The sequence below is a fragment of the Toxorhynchites rutilus genome, chromosome 2, assembly GCF_029784135.1.
Source record: "Toxorhynchites rutilus septentrionalis strain SRP chromosome 2, ASM2978413v1, whole genome shotgun sequence".
Lineage (NCBI taxonomy): Eukaryota > Metazoa > Arthropoda > Insecta > Diptera > Culicidae > Toxorhynchites > Toxorhynchites rutilus.
Genome location: NC_073745.1, coordinates 266,180,509 through 266,202,520, shown reverse-complemented (window position 1 = coordinate 266,202,520; position 22,012 = coordinate 266,180,509).

Here is a 22,012-nt window from a genome sequence, read left to right as displayed (position 1 = left end):
TCATCAATCTATCTGTTGACGGCATTTTCGAGGTGAATTACTTCTAAATCGATTTTCAGAATCCCCAATTCCTTCGAAGTATTGTCACCCAACAAATTTCGTTGCCCATCCTCCACGACAAAAAAATTTGGATATAGCCGATAGTTTCCCTATTTCAACAACTGCATCGAAGAGAACCGCAGCGCTTCCTTTCTCGCATCTTGCAACAATAATTTTCTGAGCTTTCATAATTTCCCAAGATTTTGACTTCCTGTATAAAACGTGTAGTAAACCTTTTTCTCCGATGCCTGGGAACAAGACACTGTATCTTTTTGAGCGCTTGGCATGTTTTGTTCACCATCTTCAATTGCTTGCACTTTCTTCGGAAAATATGACGATGGAGGAGTAAAAGGACGTTTGCGACAGACTTTTTCGAAATGTCCGGTTTTACGACACCTGCGACATTGTTGCCTTTTTGCTGGGCATGATCGTGTCTTTGAAACATGACCATACTGTCCGCAACTGTAGCAAATGATTTGGACCTCGTTATTCACTACTTTGTGGGACCCAGATGTAAAACGTTTTAAAATCCGACTTTGCTGTCGTTCACTCTTTGTTATAATTCTACATATTTCCGACTGTCCCTCTAGACTAGTGTTAACTCCGATTTTTAATTTCTTCTCTTGTTGGCGTACACTCTCCAAGGAAGTTCCCAAGGCTTCAATGTCTGATAGAGATTGATCTTTCTCAAGAATCTTTCGCCGAAGCTCCGGTAAATTACATCCCTCCACGATCACATCAATCAGCATTATTTCCTCCAAAATATTTCGAATATCTGATATTTTTCGAAACCACAGTCCATCAACTGTTGGCGTAAGCGCAAGACATGATGAGCAAAGCTCTCATTGAACTCTTGTTTCATATTCCGCAGCTTATGCCTTTCTAGAACATCTTGTTGGCGTGGTTTAAAATAAGCATCTAGCCGATCAATAGCTATGTCGTACCAATTTCTATCTAACAAAACAAGTGGGAAATCTTCGGTGCCTTCCAAACTCTTGAATACTTTCTGTAACTGAGGTCCACCGAAATGTAACATTTTAGAGCGCTTAATTTTATGATCGGTTATCTGATAAGAGTCAAAATAAAACTCCAGAGAATCTTTCCATTCACTCCAATCCTTCGCCAATTTACCGCTTCCGATTTGTTCACATCGAAACATCGGCAATGGCCGACTTTCATCCATCTGTAATCGTAAATAGAGGAAACTTGTATTGGTTTCCCTCATTATCGAAATAATCCAATTAATCGTCACTAGCATAATTACATATTTTATATGGGTACTATAATATAATGATCGTTAGTCATAATAAATTATCGAAAAAAAAAATTTCTATTTTCATCACACACACACACAAAAAGGTTTGGTCAATTCAATCGATCCATACACAAAATAGAAACAAAAATATATCCACGTCAACTTCCGCATCAGGTTACATAGAATTGTGTAATAATATTTTCCATATTTCGAGAAACAAATATTGAATATCGACACTACATAGCTTCCTGCTATGATTTTTTTTTTCTTCCAGGTTCCCTGCTCTAGAACATCTAGGCTCCCTGCTCTAGAACATAGCACTCTGCTATGATTACCATTTTCCTTAAAGCTCCCTGCTTTAGGAAACAGCGTGTAGCTCTTTACTCGGGTTCTACGAGCTCCCTGCTCTAGAAACAGAACATTGCTACCTGCTACGTAACATCTATTCACTTGTTGAATACCATGTACATACCTGTGCTCCCTGCATAGTTTTCTTCCAGGTTCCCTGTACTGGACAAACAACATGTAACCTCCTGTTACGCTGTTAAATATTCGTCTAGGCACCCTGCGCTAGAGAATAATACCGTGACGTAGCTCCCTGCTACGTCCTTCTCTCATCCTTCAAGTTTCGAACTTTATATTCAGCTATCTGTAATGATTTTCATTTATAATATCACTCATAACTCTTTTTTTTTACATGAACAGTGCGAATCATCCCCACCATCACAATCTACACACATTTTCTTTTCAACCCTTTTCTTATTTTTTTTAAATTTTAGTACTAGATTATACACAGCCGTGCAGCCATTTTGTTTTACCAATTTGGGGCCCGTACTTCGCCACCGTTCAATTTGAAACAATTTAATATAATTTCCGATTTCTAATCTGATAGTAATTTAAACAAGTAATACCTTGAAATACTATGGGTTCTTTCGCTCGATCGTCGCCAATTGTAGTGATTAACACAAAGTATTTATTTAATTAAACTTCCTTTTATTAGAACAATAAGTCACTCTCGAACACTGCACATATCCAGAGCACGCCGAGTACATCCGTGTTGCTTCGTAGTTCCTAACATATCTCCTTTCTTCTTGGGTCATCAAACTCAGCCAGGTTGCCAGCCATCCTATGTCTGTCTCTAACACAAGATCTGTAAAATATTAAGGTAAGTATATTTCCATGTACACAAATCATTAATGTAAGGTAAGCGTTGAACACTGAACCATACACATTGGTGAACGAGCGAGAACATTCTACAGTCGCTTCACAATCGCACCTAGAGGGTATTTGCTTCTTTCCTTTCTTGCATGTTTGATTATTGAGACTTCAAACATCTGCAGTTCATTCGTCTATAGCCCTGAGAAGAAGCTTTGTGTAAAGAAACCATACCTCATTACTCCTCCTGCATCTACCTCGAAAAAGATACTTTATTGCCATTCGACTTACACTGCTATCACTTGGAGTTCTAGTTTTCCAAACATTGAACCCCGTAACAGAAATGAAAGACGTAGTCCAACGTCAAAACTGCCGTTTTTCTTTCTTTGTTGCTTTGCTAACGGATACATTCTTCTCTATTTTGTTTGTATTTAAGAGGCTTCAAACTTCGCAGCTCATTCGCCTCTAAACGGAGACGTTGGTTTGGTTTGGTTTTGAATTATAGAGACTTCTAAGGCCGAGGACATAGTGAACGCGAAGCGATGCGTACGCGGGCACGTTTGCGGAAAAGCTCTTTTGTTTACGAATGTTGAAATCAAATGCAAATCGCCCAGAACGGTCATATTAAAAGCAATGCGATGCGGATTTCAATGCGGCGAAACTGTTCGTGGAGTGTTCTGCCGGGCAAGGGAAGTATGCCAGATGATTTTCACAAATATCTTCACAATCAAACTTATCGAACGAAAATGAAAGTTGTGTTGTTAAATTATTACTTTTGTTTTGTTTGATAAATCATATAACTATATTCTAATTTACAACGCATATCATGAATATCTCTCTTTTGTTTTTTTTTATATTCATTGCAATGAGTTCCACATACATGATATTACGCTACGCGGTATCCATTTACAATGTTTACAAAAAAAACTTCTATATCGTCGTATATTATAAACAAATAATATAACGTTTGCATTAAAACACGGACAAAAAATGTCGATTTTTCATGGGTTTACCTTCACACGCACTGACGAAACTACCCATGCAGCATCAATCATAGTAACTCATATGTCAGCAGAAAAAAAAATGACAGCTCTATCAGTCGAACTATAATCGTGATGGCGAAAATAGTGAAGCTACTCCGTTCAGAAGTGTGCGCGATCAAAGAACGTTACCCCGCCGCGTCGAAAACGGACATCGTGCGGCATTTTGTGGACGCCGGATACGCCCGTTCCGGCATCTAAAACATCTTGGCACTATTGGACAACAATCAGAGCATCGAAAGAAAGCCCGGCTCCGGACGGCCGACGACCATGAGCGACAAGAAGCTCCAAAGGATGCTGAAGAGGAAGATCGAGGGAAAAGTGGCTACATCGCTGCGTGCGCCTGGGCGGGAGGTCGGTGCAACCGGCCAAACAGTGAAAAAGTACTTGGCGAACATGGACATGCATGTCAGGAAGCGGAAGTCCTGTCCACTGGTCTCGGAGCTGCAGGCAATGACGCAGTGGCAGCGACTAAATGGTCAAGTCGATTTTTCCGGCAAATCGCGACGTGGCGGTGGTGATGGACGCCGAGACCTATCTCACCCTGGATCGCAACGACTGGCAGGGCACTTCGTATTTTACTTCCTCCACGAAGGCAGTGAGCTCCGAAGCTTATTTCGCACACAAAGTTCCTCAAGAAGGTGCTGCCGTGGCTGACAATCAGCTAGAAGGGGATGTCAAAGCCGCTCTTCTTTAGCTCCGGACTGTACGAAGTGCCTGCCGGAAGTTGCATCGTTCATCGAGAAATACCATTAGGGCGAAGACGCTGTGTTCTGGCCAGATCCGGCGTCGGCCCACTACTCGAAGCGATCGTTAGTGGAGATGAAGCGGCTGAATATCGATGTGGTACCCAAGTCGGCGAATCCTCTCAACGTCCCCAAGCTGCGTCCCATCGAGAATTTCTGTGTAAACCTGAAGCGTAAGATCTACTCTAACAATTTTATCGCAAAAACTGAGAACGAATTGATAAGTAAAACGAAGAATGAACTCAAAAACATGCCTACACGTCCGCCATGACGAATGTTCCGGTTAACTGCCGGAAGCTCACAAGGGCATAGTTTTTTTTCTCAAAGTAAGCTAATATATTTACCTTTCATGGGGAATTTATCGCACTCAACTATTTGTCTTAATTTTTTTTATCACCATACGAAAAAAGTTTATTTTTTTAATGCAAACGTGAAGGTACTGGAGAAAAAGTAACCAAATGTCACTGGGGAAAATATTTCATTTGCTATGCTTTCGATTTAGATGTTCGGTTGAAGGGGTTTTGAGAAAAATATCGCATGCTTACTAAGTTAAATATCTCACAACAATTCAACTGTTTACAAAATGAAGACATGTTTCCATATCTGGAATCCTTGTTCTGGGCTGTTTATATGTGGAATGGACTGGATTGTGATATTATTGAACGTGAAAAAACGAGCGATCTGAAGCGATCACTACGCCATAGCACCCGATGAGCTCCAATTGAATCAGTAAGGATGCCGCTATCGCATGAACCTCGGATGAGTCAAAAACATCTTTTTTGACAAAATGGCGGCCGTTTGAAAAACAAAATGCGGTTTAAAACGATTTTTCTTACGTTTCCCGATTTTTGAAAATAGTAAAATTGCAGATTGCAGATTGTATCCATAGAAATCGACATGAATCGGTTCAGTAGAACTTGATATATCGTGTACGCCAGTTTGAAAAAAAACTAGTTTCGAGAAAAACGCTTTTGAAGTTCATTGTTATGGCCGTACCAGATTAGATATCGCTTCACTAAAATGGCTCTAACTCGGTAAATAATAGGATTTACGAAGCCCTTTCTAGAGTATATTCGCTAATGCCGAAACTACCGAAATATGTAGGAAAAAAATTGTTTTTTTTTCATATTTCTAGACTAGAATATTGAATATTGTGTATCATGGTTCATCGATGCATAACTTGATCCTTATCGACATCATAGGGACACATGCGCAGAAAAAAATGTATAGGTCAATGGGAATGCTTCCAATCTTAATCAATTTGAACCATTTATGGATTCGGGAATTGTAATGCGTAGCATATCAAACAAATGTAAGATTAGATGTTAGTTAGTTAGAAAATGTTTCCGGTTCGATTGATTTGCAAATCATTAAAAACCATTCATAGCAAAAATAGTTACTAACATTAAAACTATTTCATAAGAACGTGACCTGTTTTCTGATCCAACATAGGATATGGACTTTTTAATCTTGTATTGTTGGAAACGGATTTGTATATAAATGTTGCGCCAGTTTGGTTACGTAGTTTGATAAACGAGATTTCCTTCTACACTCCTGATCGTCGCCCACATCAGAAAATGGTTTTACCGCTGAGTAATCAACAAAAAGAAAATGTTGATGGAGCGAATTGATCAATGCAGATATGTCCTTTTCAAAAGTTAAGCGAGATTTCTTTCATACACTGTGTTTCATATCTTTATAACCACTAATTTTTTCATGTTTCCAGCGTTACAGGGAAACTCGGTAGAAATTATTAAGGGATGTAGTAAAGATCTTCGATTGTAAGACTGGCTTCATAACCTCTATTGTTTTGGTAAGGCGAGAAACAATCAAGAAAATTTTACTTAAACGAAAATTGTCCAATTTCAAACGCTTATTGCTCAGTCATTTCATGATAGATTGATGAAATTTTTGCGTCAATCGATTTCAGCACTCCATAACAAATTTTTATATTGAAGAAAATAATATATGTCATGAAACTAACTATCGAACAATTGAAAAATCTCAACTCCTATCCTAACAGAAATACCCACTTCTACCCACAGTATTTTATATCAAAATGACAACTGTTTTGGTTCAAAATTATGACGGTGACCCCAACGGACTAGATACGTTTATTGATTCTGTAAATTTACTAGCAGACCTAACTCTGCAAGAACATACTTCAACTGCAGTAAAATTCATAAAAACCAGATTGAGTGGTCAAGCACGATCTGCTTTACCATCTAATACGCAAACAATACAGGAAATAATCAATGTAATACAGACCACATGTAAGAGTCTGGAAACCCCCGAGGAAATCATAGCAAAGATGAAAGCTACGAAAAATAGGGGAGATCAAGTGAAATTTTGCGAGAAAATTGAAAAACTTACGCAAAAATTAACAAGTTTGTATGTTGCAAATCAAATTCCCGCGGGTGTAGCTAGTAAAATGGCTACAAGAACTGGCGTGGACACACTAATTAATTGCGTGTCCGGTGCGGAACTGAAAATAATTTTGAAAGCTAATGAATTCAACACAATTCAGAAGGCAAATTCAAAATTAAAATAATTACTCTCAAAGAACAAATAACAGAAACGGTTATTTTCAAAATAATCGCTCTCATCGGAGAAATAATTATTTTCAAAACAACAACAGAGGCAAGTATAGAGAACATAATAATCACCGTGGTCAATATAGAGGAAATTACCACAATAACGGAAGGAACAATTTACAATACAACCAAAATAGGACTGGACCAGAACATAATGTTTTTTATGCTCAAACGGAAAACTGTCCAGTCCCCCAGCAAATAGTGGTTGGGGGAAGCAATCCAATGAATGCATCCGCTCATCAGCAGGTACAAATGCATCCAAATCAACAGCAAAACATGCGCCAATGTGCGATGATCAACAGAAATTGATCAAAGCATGTTATCAAACCAATACAAATTGCTCCAATTTCATTCGCACTTACCTTGGATTTTCCAGTTCCGAATGTATTTTATTAGTATATTCAAGAGCTGAATTATTCATTTTCAAAACTGACAAAATAAGCAAATTATGTTTTATAAATTCACAGTTCAAATACACTATTAATGGTATAAATAGCTTACCAGTAGAAACATTAGGTTCGGCAGAAACTATAATTTACCTCCCAAGCAATTTAGTAATTGACCATACATTCCAGTTGGTTGACTCTTCTTAAATTGAAGACACATGCGGCGGGTCCCTAACAGAGACATCAAAACCAAAGTCCCTGGGGGAAATCGGCATTGCGAATACATGAAAGTAGGGGGAGCTTTTGTTCCTACCGAAATGTATTCCCTAACAGAGACATCTAAACCAAGCTATCTGGAGGAAATCGGCATTGCGAATGAATACATGAAAGTAGGGGGAGCTTTTGTTCCCGCCCGATCAAAACCAAGCTGCCTGCGAGAAATCGGCATTGCAAATACATGACATTAGGCGGAACTTTTGTTTCTACTGAAATTAGTATTCCCTAACAGAGAGATCAAAACCAAGCTGTCTGGGTAAAATCGGCATTGCAAATACATGAAAGTAGGGGGAATGTGTTCCCTAACAGAGACATTGAATCCAAATCATTATCAAAGAGTTCAACGATGTAATTCTTCAAACATATCCAAAATCAACAGATAGCCTAACGGAATCCTACGTCAACTATGCGGTCGTGTCTCGGACACAACCCTCCTGTGACTTTTTTTTGTTTGCTTCATTCAGTGGTGAGTTACAGGGTGTTAACAATGGAAGTCAACAAAGAAAAAATTCGGTACATTTTACACCTTTTCTTTTAAAAGGTGAAATTGTGAAAGGCGTTTATGGTGCCGATACTGTAACAGTAAAATAGGTGCAATTTAATTTATTTTTAAATTTTTTTTATTTTTCTTATTTTTTGTAATTTTTTTGTAGTGCAATACACTAAACAAAGATCTCTACTGTCAACAAATGGACCGTTTGAAGCTAGCAATTGACCAGAAACGGCCATAATTGGTCAACAGAAGAGGTGTTGTGTTCCCTCAGGACAACGCAAGGCAACACAATTCCAAGAGCTTGATTGGGATATTTTAATGCATCCACCATATAGTCTGACCCCGGCACCAAGCGATTACCAGCTTTTTTCGCATTGCAATATTTCCAGAGTGATAAGAAATTGGGATCAAGAGCAGATTGTAAAAATCCATTGCTAGAGTTTTTCGTCAAAATGGACCAAGACAGTACTATGATAGAGACATGAAGCTACATTTAGAATGGCAACAAATTCTACAACAAAACGGTGCATATTTCACCCAAATCAGACAATCCGAAGCATATTAAAAATAGTTCTGAATTTCACCCAAAAATAATAGATTATTTTCCCCAACCTAATATTTTGAAAGACAATAAACCTAATTTTCAATGACAAATGACTATTTTTTTTAAATTAGATTCAAAATATAAATAGTGTCCCACGTACATTGGTTCACTGGTTCCATACGACAACGAATAGCGTATGAGATGAAAAGGTACGATTACAGATAACGCGAAAAATTGGTTTTATCTTTGAGGTAGCGAAGATACAGTCGGTGATCTCTAGCTTCTAGAAACGTGGCATACCTAAAACGTTGAAATGCGATAATGTAACGGTGGTTTTGTGGAACACAATGTCTTCAATCATCTCGCAAGTAATTAGTTAGTGCAACATAGTTTTGAATAAATTCAAATAATAATGAAAATTCTCTACTTAAACATTTGAGTTATGTACATTCAACTACATTCAAAACAGTTGGCACGATTTCACTTTACCAGGAAACGGAAATGCACATTCCATAAGTCGGTGGTATCTCCACAGTGGATAGCATAATTAAGTTATACTCATTATTCAAAATATTTCGCTTGCTGGCGACAACGGAACATAATTACGCTGCCTATCTCGGCAGCGAATATGCTACCTCTCTTGTTCGAGGCTGATTTTTTTCCATTCAGAATTACTGCATTTTACTGCTTCTCATCAAGTTTACTAGGTTTGTAGTAACAAATGAAAATTTGTCTGTCTCTCTCATTAGTATGAATAATTAGGCGTAATTAGGCGTGTTCATACTCGAGACATAATTTGGCGGAGCCATCGCCCTGAAAAGACATCGCTGTTTGCCTTTTTTTTACCAAGGAAAACTAAAAATCTGAATGATCTGCGAGAAAATAGCGAGAAAAACATTTCCCGAATCGAACCAACCCATTGACCTCCAGACGACATATGTCGGTTGAAATTTCCTTGATTGCTTTCCATACTGTAAAGTCATGCAAAAAATACTCGTTTAGCAAACCCCCCTGCGATGTGGGTATGATTTCATTTAGAATATGGAACCGATTGGCACAAGAAGCGCAAAAACCATCTTCGGATTGGACATATTCTCCGCGGAACGAAAAAAACATATTTCGAACCCGCTGCTTGATCTGCTCGGCAGGAACAACAGGACCACACATGGTGGTTTGGTGGTGTTCCGTTTGACGCTCCGATATGGCGATATGTCCTGTGAAGGCAGAGGAATGGTAAATTTTAATAATTTTAAGTGGCCCATCTTTCACTGTCGGTTGGGTGAATCGGAGCTAGCAAAAAAAAAAAATTCCACTACGAAAACCACCCACAAAGCGCATTGCAGGGAGCCGTGTCATATCGCTTTCAATTTGCGCACATATGATAAACTATAATTTTGATATATGAAATCTGGATGAACCGTACGATTTCCTCGTCGCTCGCCGGGAGGGGAGTGAGCCCCTATGCAAACAGTTATGTACGAGCGAGGAGTTTGGATGTTTGCATACTGCGAGCGATGATCGAGTGGTTGTCGGTTTCCATAAGGATGCTTCTGCTTTTGTGGAAGGGGTGTGGTATGGTTTGACTATGGTTTCGATGTGTGGTGTAGTAAAACAAGAAAGCATATTCTTCATCAACGAAATTGCTGGGTCAACACATGTCAAGAAGTTTTGTAAGAAATTAGTTGAATTGTCACCGTCGATAAACCTTGATGATAATACACAATTATATAATATTTTTGATATATTATGTAGGAAAGTCTCAGCTTTCCAAAAATCATAAAAAAAATCTAAGATCTCTTTAGTTTTAGCCTAAAAGTAGACATTCGGTATACATTTGTTTTTAAAATCGCACATAGATCAACTAGTGCTTCGCGGGAAATTTGTGCTCCGCGAAGTTATAGCAATCCACCGTTTCGTCTGAAAAGTTCACTTCTAGGTGGATTGACACTATTTTCGTAACCCAAATAATCATTCAAGACTCTTCTTCTTCTTCTTCTTCTTATATGGCACTAACGTTCCTATAGGAACTCCGCCGTCTCAACGTAGTATTACTTGCGTCATTTTCATTAGTACTTAGTTGAGATTTCTATGCCAAATAACACGCCTTGAATGCATTCTGAGTGGCAAGCTCTAGAATACGCGTGACCACAGTGCCACAGAGGACAGAGGAAATTTCTTTGAAGAAAAGTTTCCCCGATCAGAACGGGAATCGAACCCGGACCCCCGGCATGTTAGGTTTGACGCTAACCACTCGGCCACGGGAGCACAAGATTCAAGACTCTTACATGTTGTTAAATAATCTTGTAATTATTGAGAAATTGATTTCTGAACACAATTCTTAATAGAAATTAATATTCACTACTTTGAGCCATTGTCACCCCCTCTAAGGGGTAAGATTAGAAAAGTCTTTTGGTGCTAAAGAAATCTCACTTACAGCTTTTCTTGATATTGAGGGGCATTTGACAATGCATCCTACAACTCTATAAATAAAGCTATGAAAAAATGTAGGTTTGACATGTGCATCTCCAACTGGATACATGCCATGCTAACCAACCGACTAATAACAGCTAAATTAGGAGGATCTACTCTAACAACTAAAACAACTAGAGGTTGCCCTCAAGGAGGAGTTCTGTCTCCTCTGTTGTGGTCCCTAGTTGTCGACGATTTTCTTAATAACCTAGCTAAATTAGGATACGAAGTCATTGGTTTTGCTGATGACATAATCATCTTAGTGAGAGGTAAATGTGAGTATACTATTTCCAATAGAATGCAAACAGCCCTTAACTACACACTCAAATGGTGCCACTTGGAAGGACTTAGTGTTAATCCTTCAAAAACAGTCATAATTCCATTTACCAGAAAAAGAAAGTATAAGATTATATCTCTTAGATTGGGATGTGTACAATTGGAGCTTTCAAAACGAACCAAATATTTAGGTGTCATGCTTGATCAAAAACTAAATTGGAACGACCAACTGGAGTATGCAATATCTAAAGCCCAGACTGCTCTCTGGAGTTGTAGTAGTATATTCGGGAAAAAGTGGGGACTGAAACCGATAATGATTCACTGGATTTACTCGGCAATTGTGAGACCCAGACTAACATATGCTTCGCTAGTGTGGTGGCCTAAAACTACACAAATATCAGCTCAGAAAGAGCTCGATAAACTACAACGTCTGGCATGCTTATCAATAACTGGAGCAATGCCTAGCGCACCTTCCAAAGCCCTAGATGCTCTTTTATACCTTCTACCCTTGCACCAATATGTGCAACTTGGAGCGGAAAAAGGTGCCCTTAGGCTGAAACGTATAGAACATTTTCTAGAAGGAGATCTCACAGGGCATTTACAAATCCTGAAAGATTTTCAACTGAACACTATAGTAAGCATGAATGAAGACTGGATGGAAACAAAGACTAACTTCAGTGTTCCCTTCAAAGTGATTGAATTCAATCGCAACGAATGGGAAGAAGGTGGTCCCAAAACTCGTCCAGGATCACTCTTGTTTTATACCGATGGATCTAAAATCGGTAAATCTACGGGAGCTGGTATTACTGGACCAGGAATCGACATGTCAATTCCAATGGGACAGTGGCCTACAGTTTTTCAAGCAGAAATACAAGCTATTCTAACATGTACAAATATTTGTTTGACTAGAAAATGCCAATATCTGTATCTTCTCAGATAGCCAAGCAGCTCTTAATGCAGTAAAAGCATACACATGCTAGTCAAAGCTAGATTTGGAATATATTTTATCCTTAAACCAACTAGCTGCTACTAACGAAGTTAACCTATACTGGGTGCCTAGTCACTGCGGTATAGAAGGTAATGAAAAAGCCGATCTCTTAGCAAGATTAGGATCTTCAACTAAATTCGTCGAGCCTGAGCCATTTTGTGGATTATCTACATCATGCATGAAATCGGAGCTCAAAACCTGGGAAATATCAATGATTGAGGCCAACTGGAGGGCTCTATCAACACCAAGACAATCCAAATTATTCATTACACCTTGTAACATAATAACACGCAACCTACTCAGCTTGAATAAGGCAGATTTGAGTACATTAACCGGTCTGTTGACCGGACACTGTCCGAACAGGTATCACCTTAAAAAAATCGGAAAACTGGCAGATGATAACTGTCGTTTCTGCAATTTCGAAGCTGAGACTTCGGAACATTTACTGTATCAATGCAGTACACTAATTCAGCGAAGACTGCGAATTCTTGGAAAGGGCATTCTTATGCCTAACGAGATTTGGTCTGCTGAACCAAAACAGGTAAGGAACTTCATAAAGAAAGTCATACCTTCGTGGGGGGATATGCAAAGTCCTGGTGCGACCATTACTTATTCCCTGAGTGATGGAACGAACTTTTTTCAAAAATGGGCGTATTGGTAAAAAAATAGATTTTTAGACCATCTTAATTTTAAATTATACACCCTAAGAACGAAATAAAAAAAATCTGAATTTGGATTAAATATACGAAAATGAGAGTAATTTCCTATTTGGTAGATTCTTCTTGCGTGGAATTGCCGTATATAAAATTTCTCTCAAACATGTAAAGATGAGGATAATTTATAAGCACTTCATTCCTTTCTGTCGTTTTAAGACGGTATTCTAGTCTAGGAATTTGTAAAAAACTGAATTTTTTCTCTTCCTATTTCAGAAGCCTCAACATTCAAGAATATGCCTTCTCCGCCAAAATAGATTTCTGAGCAGTTTTACGAAGAGTTGAGTAGAGTATAGACTGGCTATAGGGGAGAGTCAGAAAGACGGACAGGGAAGGAAAGACGAACACCCTTGTGCATTTTTGGACGTTTATTCGCAATCGGAAGCACTCATATCGATTCCCAGCCGAGATGACTTTCAACGATAATAGTGCTGATTCCCCGGTAGGAATAGCAAATCTATTCGCAGATCACTTCGAAAAGGTACACAGCACCATTTCACCAGCATTCTCGCCTGACAGTCTCAGAAATTGTCCAGTTTTCGATTTGAATTTACCGCTGTTTGAAATATCACAGCACGATGTCTCGTCTGCCTTGAGTAAATTGGACGTGTCTAAAGGTTCTGGAACTGATAAACTTCCACCACTGTTCTTGGAAGAATGCGCCACGTCTCTGCAGATACCATTGACAATAATTTTCAATAAGTCGCTACGTCACAGCACTTTTCCGCATCAGTGGAAAACAGCTTCAATATGTCCGATCTTCAAATCAGACTCCAATCACGCCGTTGAAAATTACCGAGGCATTTCCATTCTATGTTGCGTGGCAAAAGTATTCGAAAGACTAGTTCATAAAATGTTATATACCGCATGTCAACCGATGATATCTGAATATCAACATGGCTTCGGCAGTAAACGATCGACAACGACTAATCTGATGACGTTTTCTAACTTTTTATCAACGGAAATCGAGCTCAGACACCAGGTAGACGCAATTTACTCTCGATACTTTCCTATCACATCAGGGGTGCCACAGGAAAGTGTTCTCGGGCCGCTCATCTTCGTTTTGTTCATAAACGACCTGAGCTTTCGACTGAATGCTGGAAAACTTCTCTATGCCGACGATCTGAAAATTTATAGATCAATAACATCTCATCTTGACTGGCTGATGTAGAGGAGCTACGGCGGTGGTGTGAGGATAACGGAATGGAATTGAACGTAAAAAAAATGCAAAACAGTGTCGTTCACCTGCCGGCAGTCCCGAATTGAATTCCGTTATTCAGTTGGGCCTGAAACACTAGAGTGTGTTGATTCCATTCGCGACCTTGTAACCCGACACGCCTTCTAGGCGTGTGAGTCCTTCCTAACCGGGGCTCTGCGCAGTCAAGCAGTTGGCTTAAGCGCCACTCCCGTAAGGGAGGCCAACCGCCGTGTTTTTGGTTGCCCGGCCAATGAGAATCGAACTCCCAGGGCGGGTTTTTCTTTCTTCCCCCAAAACCCGGTTTGTTTCTCAATTTGAGCTGCGCTGTAAAGTGAACCCGAACACCGCTTGTCCAGAGGACAAGATTAAAGCCCGAGAGTGCGTGGGCCGATCCCCAGACCACAAATTTCAGCAAATTTTCCTCACTGGACCAATTAGCGAAAATATTGTCCACAACGAAGCTCGCTTCGGAGCGTAGGAGTTCAACTAACTGCAACAAAAAGGAGTCTCTTTGCAGACTCAAGACCTTTACAACAACAAAAAAATCAGTTGCCGGTACTTAGGCCACACCGCTAGCCAGTAAATAACTCAGACTATAAAATATTCAACTCAACATTTATTACAGGAAAACAGCGTGACGACAAAAAACTAATTCAACTCATTTATAACATAACAGAAAAATTTTATCTAACTCCAGACTCGAACATCAAATCATTGGATTTGCAGACATAGCAATTAGCTCACTACACTAAAGGCACATTCAAAAAGATTTGGTAATGGCGGTTGACTTTCTAGTCATACTGCTATGGCTTCTCCATTCACTCACATTCAATGCCTATTGTGTGTGTACTTTTGTGTGGTGTTGCTTCTGTTCTTGCGCTCTATAGCGCACCTCTCATTATTAGCGTTTTGAGTATTATTTCCCTACATGCGCATGTTAAAAGGAAAATAAAAATGGGTACTCACTACCATGGATTTACGTGGTACGGCGGCGAAGAGCGATGAACTTCCGCTAATGACGAGCCGCCGGGAGCGCGAGAATTTTGCTGGGGCCCTCGTGTTGACGGAGAGGGCCAATTCCAACGAAGCCGTGGGGTCAGAAGTGGTGCCACCTAGAAACAACACATAAAAAAGCGCACACACAAGCCATTTACCATAAAGCCACATTTTGCAAAAAAAAAGCCAATGCTTACCTCCAATTGAATTTGAACTTTACGCACTGGAGGAGTAAATTTTAAATTTAAAATTGAGCTAACTGCGCTCACTAAAGAGACAAAAGAAAAAGAATAAACAAGAAAAAATAACACAAATGAGCTACACTAACTATGGCGTGAAAAGTACCAACTACCTTTTGAACTACTCGCGATTTCACAAACGGAACTACACACTGCTGCCTCTTCCACGGGCCAAGTTGAAATGGAAGAATATTTCTTCGAAGTCCTCAGATCAGCGAAATGATCAAAAGGACCGGAACTACGCAATTATTAACGATATTAATAATACGTAGTCTTACCCTCAACCCCCTTGCCTACATCTGTCCACTTTTCAAACATTTTCGGGCGATTATCTTTAATCTCCCGAGCGCAGCTTAAATCGAGTCGCTCGCCGGATTCCGAATTCAAATACCAAGAAAACCCGCCAAAAACTCTCCCGGTTAAGGAAACGTGAATTTCTTAGAAAAAACTCACACGAGTGTCTAAGACATTTTCTGAGACGTGTCTTGGCTAAATTGAGCCGTCGAGTTACATCTGGCACTCAATTATAGCTAGCAGTGAAATCGGAAAGGGGAAAAGCATTCGCTTTGCAGTTCATCCGAAACATACACATATGAAAAGACACTCAGATTCTACACACGGGAGTTGTGTTGAAACTGACGTTCATACTCATAGAAACGAGGGGCTCAACAATACTAAAATCAGTGCAGCGCTACAACCTTGGAGTCGTCCTCGCTAACAAACTGAGGTTTAATGAGCATATCTGCGTCACTACCGCTAAAGCGTTTGCAGCCCTTGGATTTGTTCGTCGGTGCACCAATAACTTCAGAGATGTTTACGCAATCAAATCGCTATACTGCTCCTTAGTACGTAGCATTTTGGAGTATACTGCCTGCGTGTGGTCTCCGTTTCACAGCAGCCAAATCACACGAATGGAGAGAGTACAGCGCAGTTTCATCAGATATGCACTCCGACAACTCCCTTGGATAGATCCAGACCATCTCCCCGACTACTCGAGGCACTGCAGACTGATCGCGTTGGAATCGTTAGCTTCTAGGCGCGCCAACCTTAGAAAAAATATTTGTGTTTGATCTGTTAAATGGAAATATTGACTGTTCGTCCTTATTATATTATGTATCACTCTATGTACCATTCCGACAACTACGTGAGCGAGATTTGTTGTTTATCAATCGCCATAGGACTTCCTACGGATTTCATAACTCCTTAGAGAATTGTTTCCGTGAATTCAATAGTGCTTGTGCCGTGTTCGATTTCAACGTGTCCAAAACTGTTTTCAAAAATAGGATTAAGAATTTAATATAAGGATTCAGTCTGTGGAATTATAAACAATTCGAGTTGGTGATAAATAAATAAATAAATAAATAAATAAATAATTGATAAACTACGTTTTTATTTTAAATTTTAAGAATGTACAAACTTGTAACACAGTGTATCAACAACTTTGACACTTACTGCGTACACCTAATTGGCTTGCTGTTAACATTGTAAGTAAAAACAAAAAAAAAGTAATCTACAAGGAGCAGCTCGATGTAAATTTTCGTCTGCAGAAAATAAGGTTTTCATTGTTGTCGATTAGTTTATTGGGGTATTTTTCGTTACGTGAGTGTTTTATCATCACTTCTTTTCCAGTTTATCGAATCAGCGGTGGAGTTTTCTCATGTTTACCCTAGAAATATTACCGAAAATAAAATACTAATCAGGTCGGGTAAGACAGACACTCCACCGACGAAAAACAAACATTTTGTTTTGAAAACGATTTGATTATCTCCTCTTTCTTTTATTACCAGATGCCCACTAACTACGTTTGCAAGTGCAACCACATATCATGGACGAATCAGCAGAGCGGTTTTTAAAACGTAATCCGAATTGCCCATTCCGAATACCGGAAGCTATCTTGGACATGACAAAATGTGGAAAATTACAAGCCCTCCTAGATGATTTTAGTCTAGTCTTTTTGTTCGATCATTTTTAAGGTACAGGGTTTTCCAACTTTAAATTCCGAAAATAAATTGAAATAAAACACACTTAGAATTCGAATTTCGATGAAACTTTTATTTCAAATTAAAGTTTGGTTTATTCCATTATGTGTGAAATACAACATCATTCAAATGTCCACCTAGGGCTTCCTCGCACACCTTGATCCGGAACAGGTAATTTTCGATGACTTTTCGGCACATATGGGGCGGTATCTCGGTCATAAACTCATGAATGTTGTCTTTCAAATGTTCAAGAGTTTGCGGAGAGTTGGCATAGACACGGTCTTTCGCATCTTTCGCATAACCCCACAAAAAAAAGTCTAGCGGGTTCAAATCGCATGATCTGGACGGCCAATTGGCATCACCAAAACGCGAAATTATTTCGTTCGCGATATGGCCATGTTCGGTCGTGTTGTGTGGCACGTGGCGCCGTCCTGCTGAAACCACATGTCATCCGTATCCATATCTTCAATTTGTGGTAAAAAAAATCGGTTAACATGCGGCCATAGCGCTCACCATTCACAGTTACCGTCTCGCCGTCCTCATTTTCAAAGAAATACGGCCCGATGACTCCACCAGACCATAATGCGCACCTAACAGTGACTTTTGGCGGATGCAATGGCCTCTCAACAATCACGTGTGGATTTTCTGAGCCCCATATACGGAAATTTTGGGTGTTCACATAGCCACCGAGCTCGAAATGTGCCTCATCGCTGAAGAAAATTTGATGCGAAAATTCAGCATTTTGCTGCTGTTGTTCGTTCACCCAATCGACGTATGCCCGACGCATTCCATGGTCACCACGCTCTAATTTTTGTATCAGTTGGACTTTATATGGATGTAGGTGCAAGTCCAAATGCAATAAAAAAATTCGCCACAATGATGTGTTTGACAAGCCTAATTGCTGAGCACGCCGTGGAATCGAAACATTCGGGTCATCCTCCACACTGGCAGCAACAGCAGCAATATTTTCGGCCGAACGCACATTACGATGATGCACAGGTTTCACAATATCCGCTACGGATCCAGTTTGTTCGAATTTACGCACTACATTAGCGATTGTGTGTTCTGTAGGCCGTCCATGACGACCAAAATCCGTCCGTAATGCTCGAAAAACATTTTCAATAGCTTAAAAATTGCTCTGAAAACAGGCTATTGAAATCACACAAGTCTGTATATAAGAGTGACAGGAAGATGGTCTCGCTCGGCTGAACACTATGCTCTTCTCTCCCAATCCTATTTCTTTTCTACAGCCGGACCGCCAGCCAGACTTTAGCGAAAAAAACAAGTATCGATGACAATTCGATGATTATGTATAAATGCTGACATTAGCTATAGATTTGATAATATCAAAGATACCACATTCTTTGATGAAAGCAGGAGTTATAATATCATTTGTAGAAGAGCGCCACAATTGATCGGTAATTCTAATTGGAGGGGAAGGGGTGTTGTTTGTGCTGGGTATTTTTTCGAGGAGAAATCGATTCCTCCTTTAAACGGTTATAATTCTTTTCCTGGTGAACGAAGTGGTTTCGTAATCACTTTATTCAAAATATGAAATGCCTAAGAGTTATATGTATCTTAATTATAGACCCGAAAACTTGATCGATAGCTTAAAATTCTTTTGAAAACAGGCTAATGAAATCACACAAATCTATATATATATATATAAATGAATTTCTGTCTGTCTGTCTGTCTGATTCTTATGGACTCGGAAACTACTGGACCGATTAACATGAAAATTTGTATGTAGGGGTTTTAGGGGCCGGGGAAGGTTTTCGTGATAGTTTACCTCCCCCCTCTCTTAGGGGGGCTGTCATACAAATGGAACACAAATTTCTGCATTACTCGAGAATTACTTACTTACTTACTAAATCAGCAAAAGGCCCCAGTGGCCTGTGCTGTACACAAAAGTCGTCTCCATTCACCTCGGTCCAAAGCTGTTTGTCGCCAGCCATGCAGTCTGTGTAGGATCCGCAAGTCGGCTTTTACTTGGTCGAGCCATCTCGAGAATTAATCAAGCAAATGTAACGAAATTTGGCATGTGAAGGTTTTAGGATGCAATAAATGCTTCTATGGTGGTTAGACTCTCTACCCCCTTCTCTAAGGGGGGCTGCCATACGAATGAAACACAAATTTTTGCATTACTCGAGAATAAATCAAAGAAATGAAACCAAATTTGGCATGTGAAGGTTTTAGGGTGCAATAAATGTTTTTACGGTGGTTAGATACTTTTCCCCCCTCTCTTAGGGAGGGCTCCCATACAAATGAAACCCAAATTTCTGCATTACACGAGAATTACTCAAGCAATAAATGTTTATATGATGGTTACACTCTGCACCCCTCTCTCTAAGGGGGGCTGCCATACAAATGAAACACAAATTACTGCATTACTCGAGTATTAATCAAGCAAATGAAACCAAACTTGGCATGTGAAGGTTTCAGGGTGCAATAAATGTTTTTATGGTGGTTATACTCTTCACCCCCTCTCTAAGGGGGGGCTGCCATGCAAATGAAACATAAATTTTTGCATTACTCGATAATTAATCAAGCAAATGAGACCAAATTAGGCATATAGAGGTTCTAGAGGTTACGTGAGTGTTTTACCAGTGCAATAAATATTTCTATGGTGGTTAAACTCTCCACCTCCCTCTCTAAGGGAGGACTGCCATACGAATGAAACACAAATTTCTGGATTATTCGAGAAAATCATCAAGCAAATGAAACCAAATTAGGAATGTGGAGGTTTGAGGGCGCAATAAATGTTTCTATGGTGGTTAGACTATCCTCCCCCTCTCTAAGGGGGGCTGCCATAAAAATGAAACTCAAATTTCTGCATTACTCGAGAATTAATCAAGCAAATGAAACCAAATTTTGGGTGCAATTAGGGTGCAATAGATGATTCTATGGTGGTTAGACTCTTCACCCCCTCTCTTAGGAGGGCTGCCATACAAATGAAACACAAATTATAGGAGACACACAAACACAAACTTCTGCATAGCTCTAGAACTAATCAATCGAATGGAGCCAAATTTGGGATGTGAGGGTGTTTGGGTATGATAAATGTTTCTATGATGGTATGACACCCTTCCCTCCTCTGGAATGGAGAGGGAGTCCCATAAAAATATTACACATATTTCAACTAAAAATATTCCAACCAAACATGATAATTGAAAATTTTCGGAAAACTCTGAAGGAAAAAGGGAAAATTCGGAAAATTTAATTCCCATATGTTCTTCAATTACATAGTGACAGTGCTGTTAGTGGAAATGGATTTTAATGTGATGAAACGCATTTTTATATCTTCTTCTATCTATACCAATAAAAAAGTATCGCCGAATGTGTTGATAATGTGAATGACATTTATTTCATGTAACGGAGAAACATGTTATTTTCAAGTGGTTGAAAAATCTTGAACGAGAAATGTGTCTGAAAATAAACTAATATTATAATGATGAGTTTTGGTAGAAATACTAGGAATTTTATTGTAAAAGGTAAATTCAACGGGGTAGATTAGAAGATGAAAATGGTCTGCTATTCTGCTCCAACAGTTCTGCGATTCGGACCCATGAACTTGCTCATAGTAAGAAAACGTGAATGTTTGAAGGTATTGATAACAAAAAACAAATTTGTACGGGACGAAGTTTGCCGGGTCAGCTTGTTTGTATATAAACTGATACCCGCTCGGAAATCCATTTCAAGAACGTCGTCTGAGGTTTTCTGACGCGGACACGTTTTCCGAGGAGCGTCGAACGACAATGAAGTGTCTTTGTCAAGGCAGGTAGAAAAGGAGTTTGAATTAAGTTTTACCCTAGGGACCTTCTCAAGGCTAGAGACGAATGAATTGCAAACGTTTAAAGCCCCTTTCATTAAACTGGAAGAAAAAGAGGAAGAAGAAAAAGAAGCCGAAGAAGAAGAAGAAGAAGAAGAAGAAATCCATTTAGTTGTGATTGCGAAGTAACATGAGAATGGTCTCGCTAGTTCGCCAAGCACTATGTTTTTATGTTTCAATTCCATATTTTTCCTACCGCCGGACTGAACAGAGCCGCATTGTTTGGTTTGGAAAGCAGTAGACTGATTCAATGATTCCTATTGTCGAGGTTTCGGGAGGGGTTATTATTTAAGCAGGATATTTCCGTGCTGGAATCGTGTACGCCTTGGCTCTGTTTTTTTGTAACGCCACCACTTTACCAGGTTGCAACTTTTTTATTGTTGAATATTTTTCTTTCTTTTGAATATTTTTGTATTCCTGGAAGATTTATAAACAAATAACAGAATAATGAATGGTAAAAATATTATTTGTTTTATTGATTCAGAGCTCACAAACTGACCGAGTCTACACTGGATGAATTATATAACAATGTTATAATGATATAACAGACACACAATCAATCACCGTTGATTGGTAACAATGAAACAATGATTTAAAACGTAGGTACTATTATAACAACTCGAGAAATGATATTTTGTTGTTATAATATATTATTCAAAATAAGTTGAACTCTTTAAAATGTTACACACCATACTGCCCATGTTTGTATAGGAGACGTAAGTGACAAAATGAACAAAATCGACTTTTTCGCCGTTTTCATTCTACGCAATGTAATACGTTTGCTCAACATGCAAACA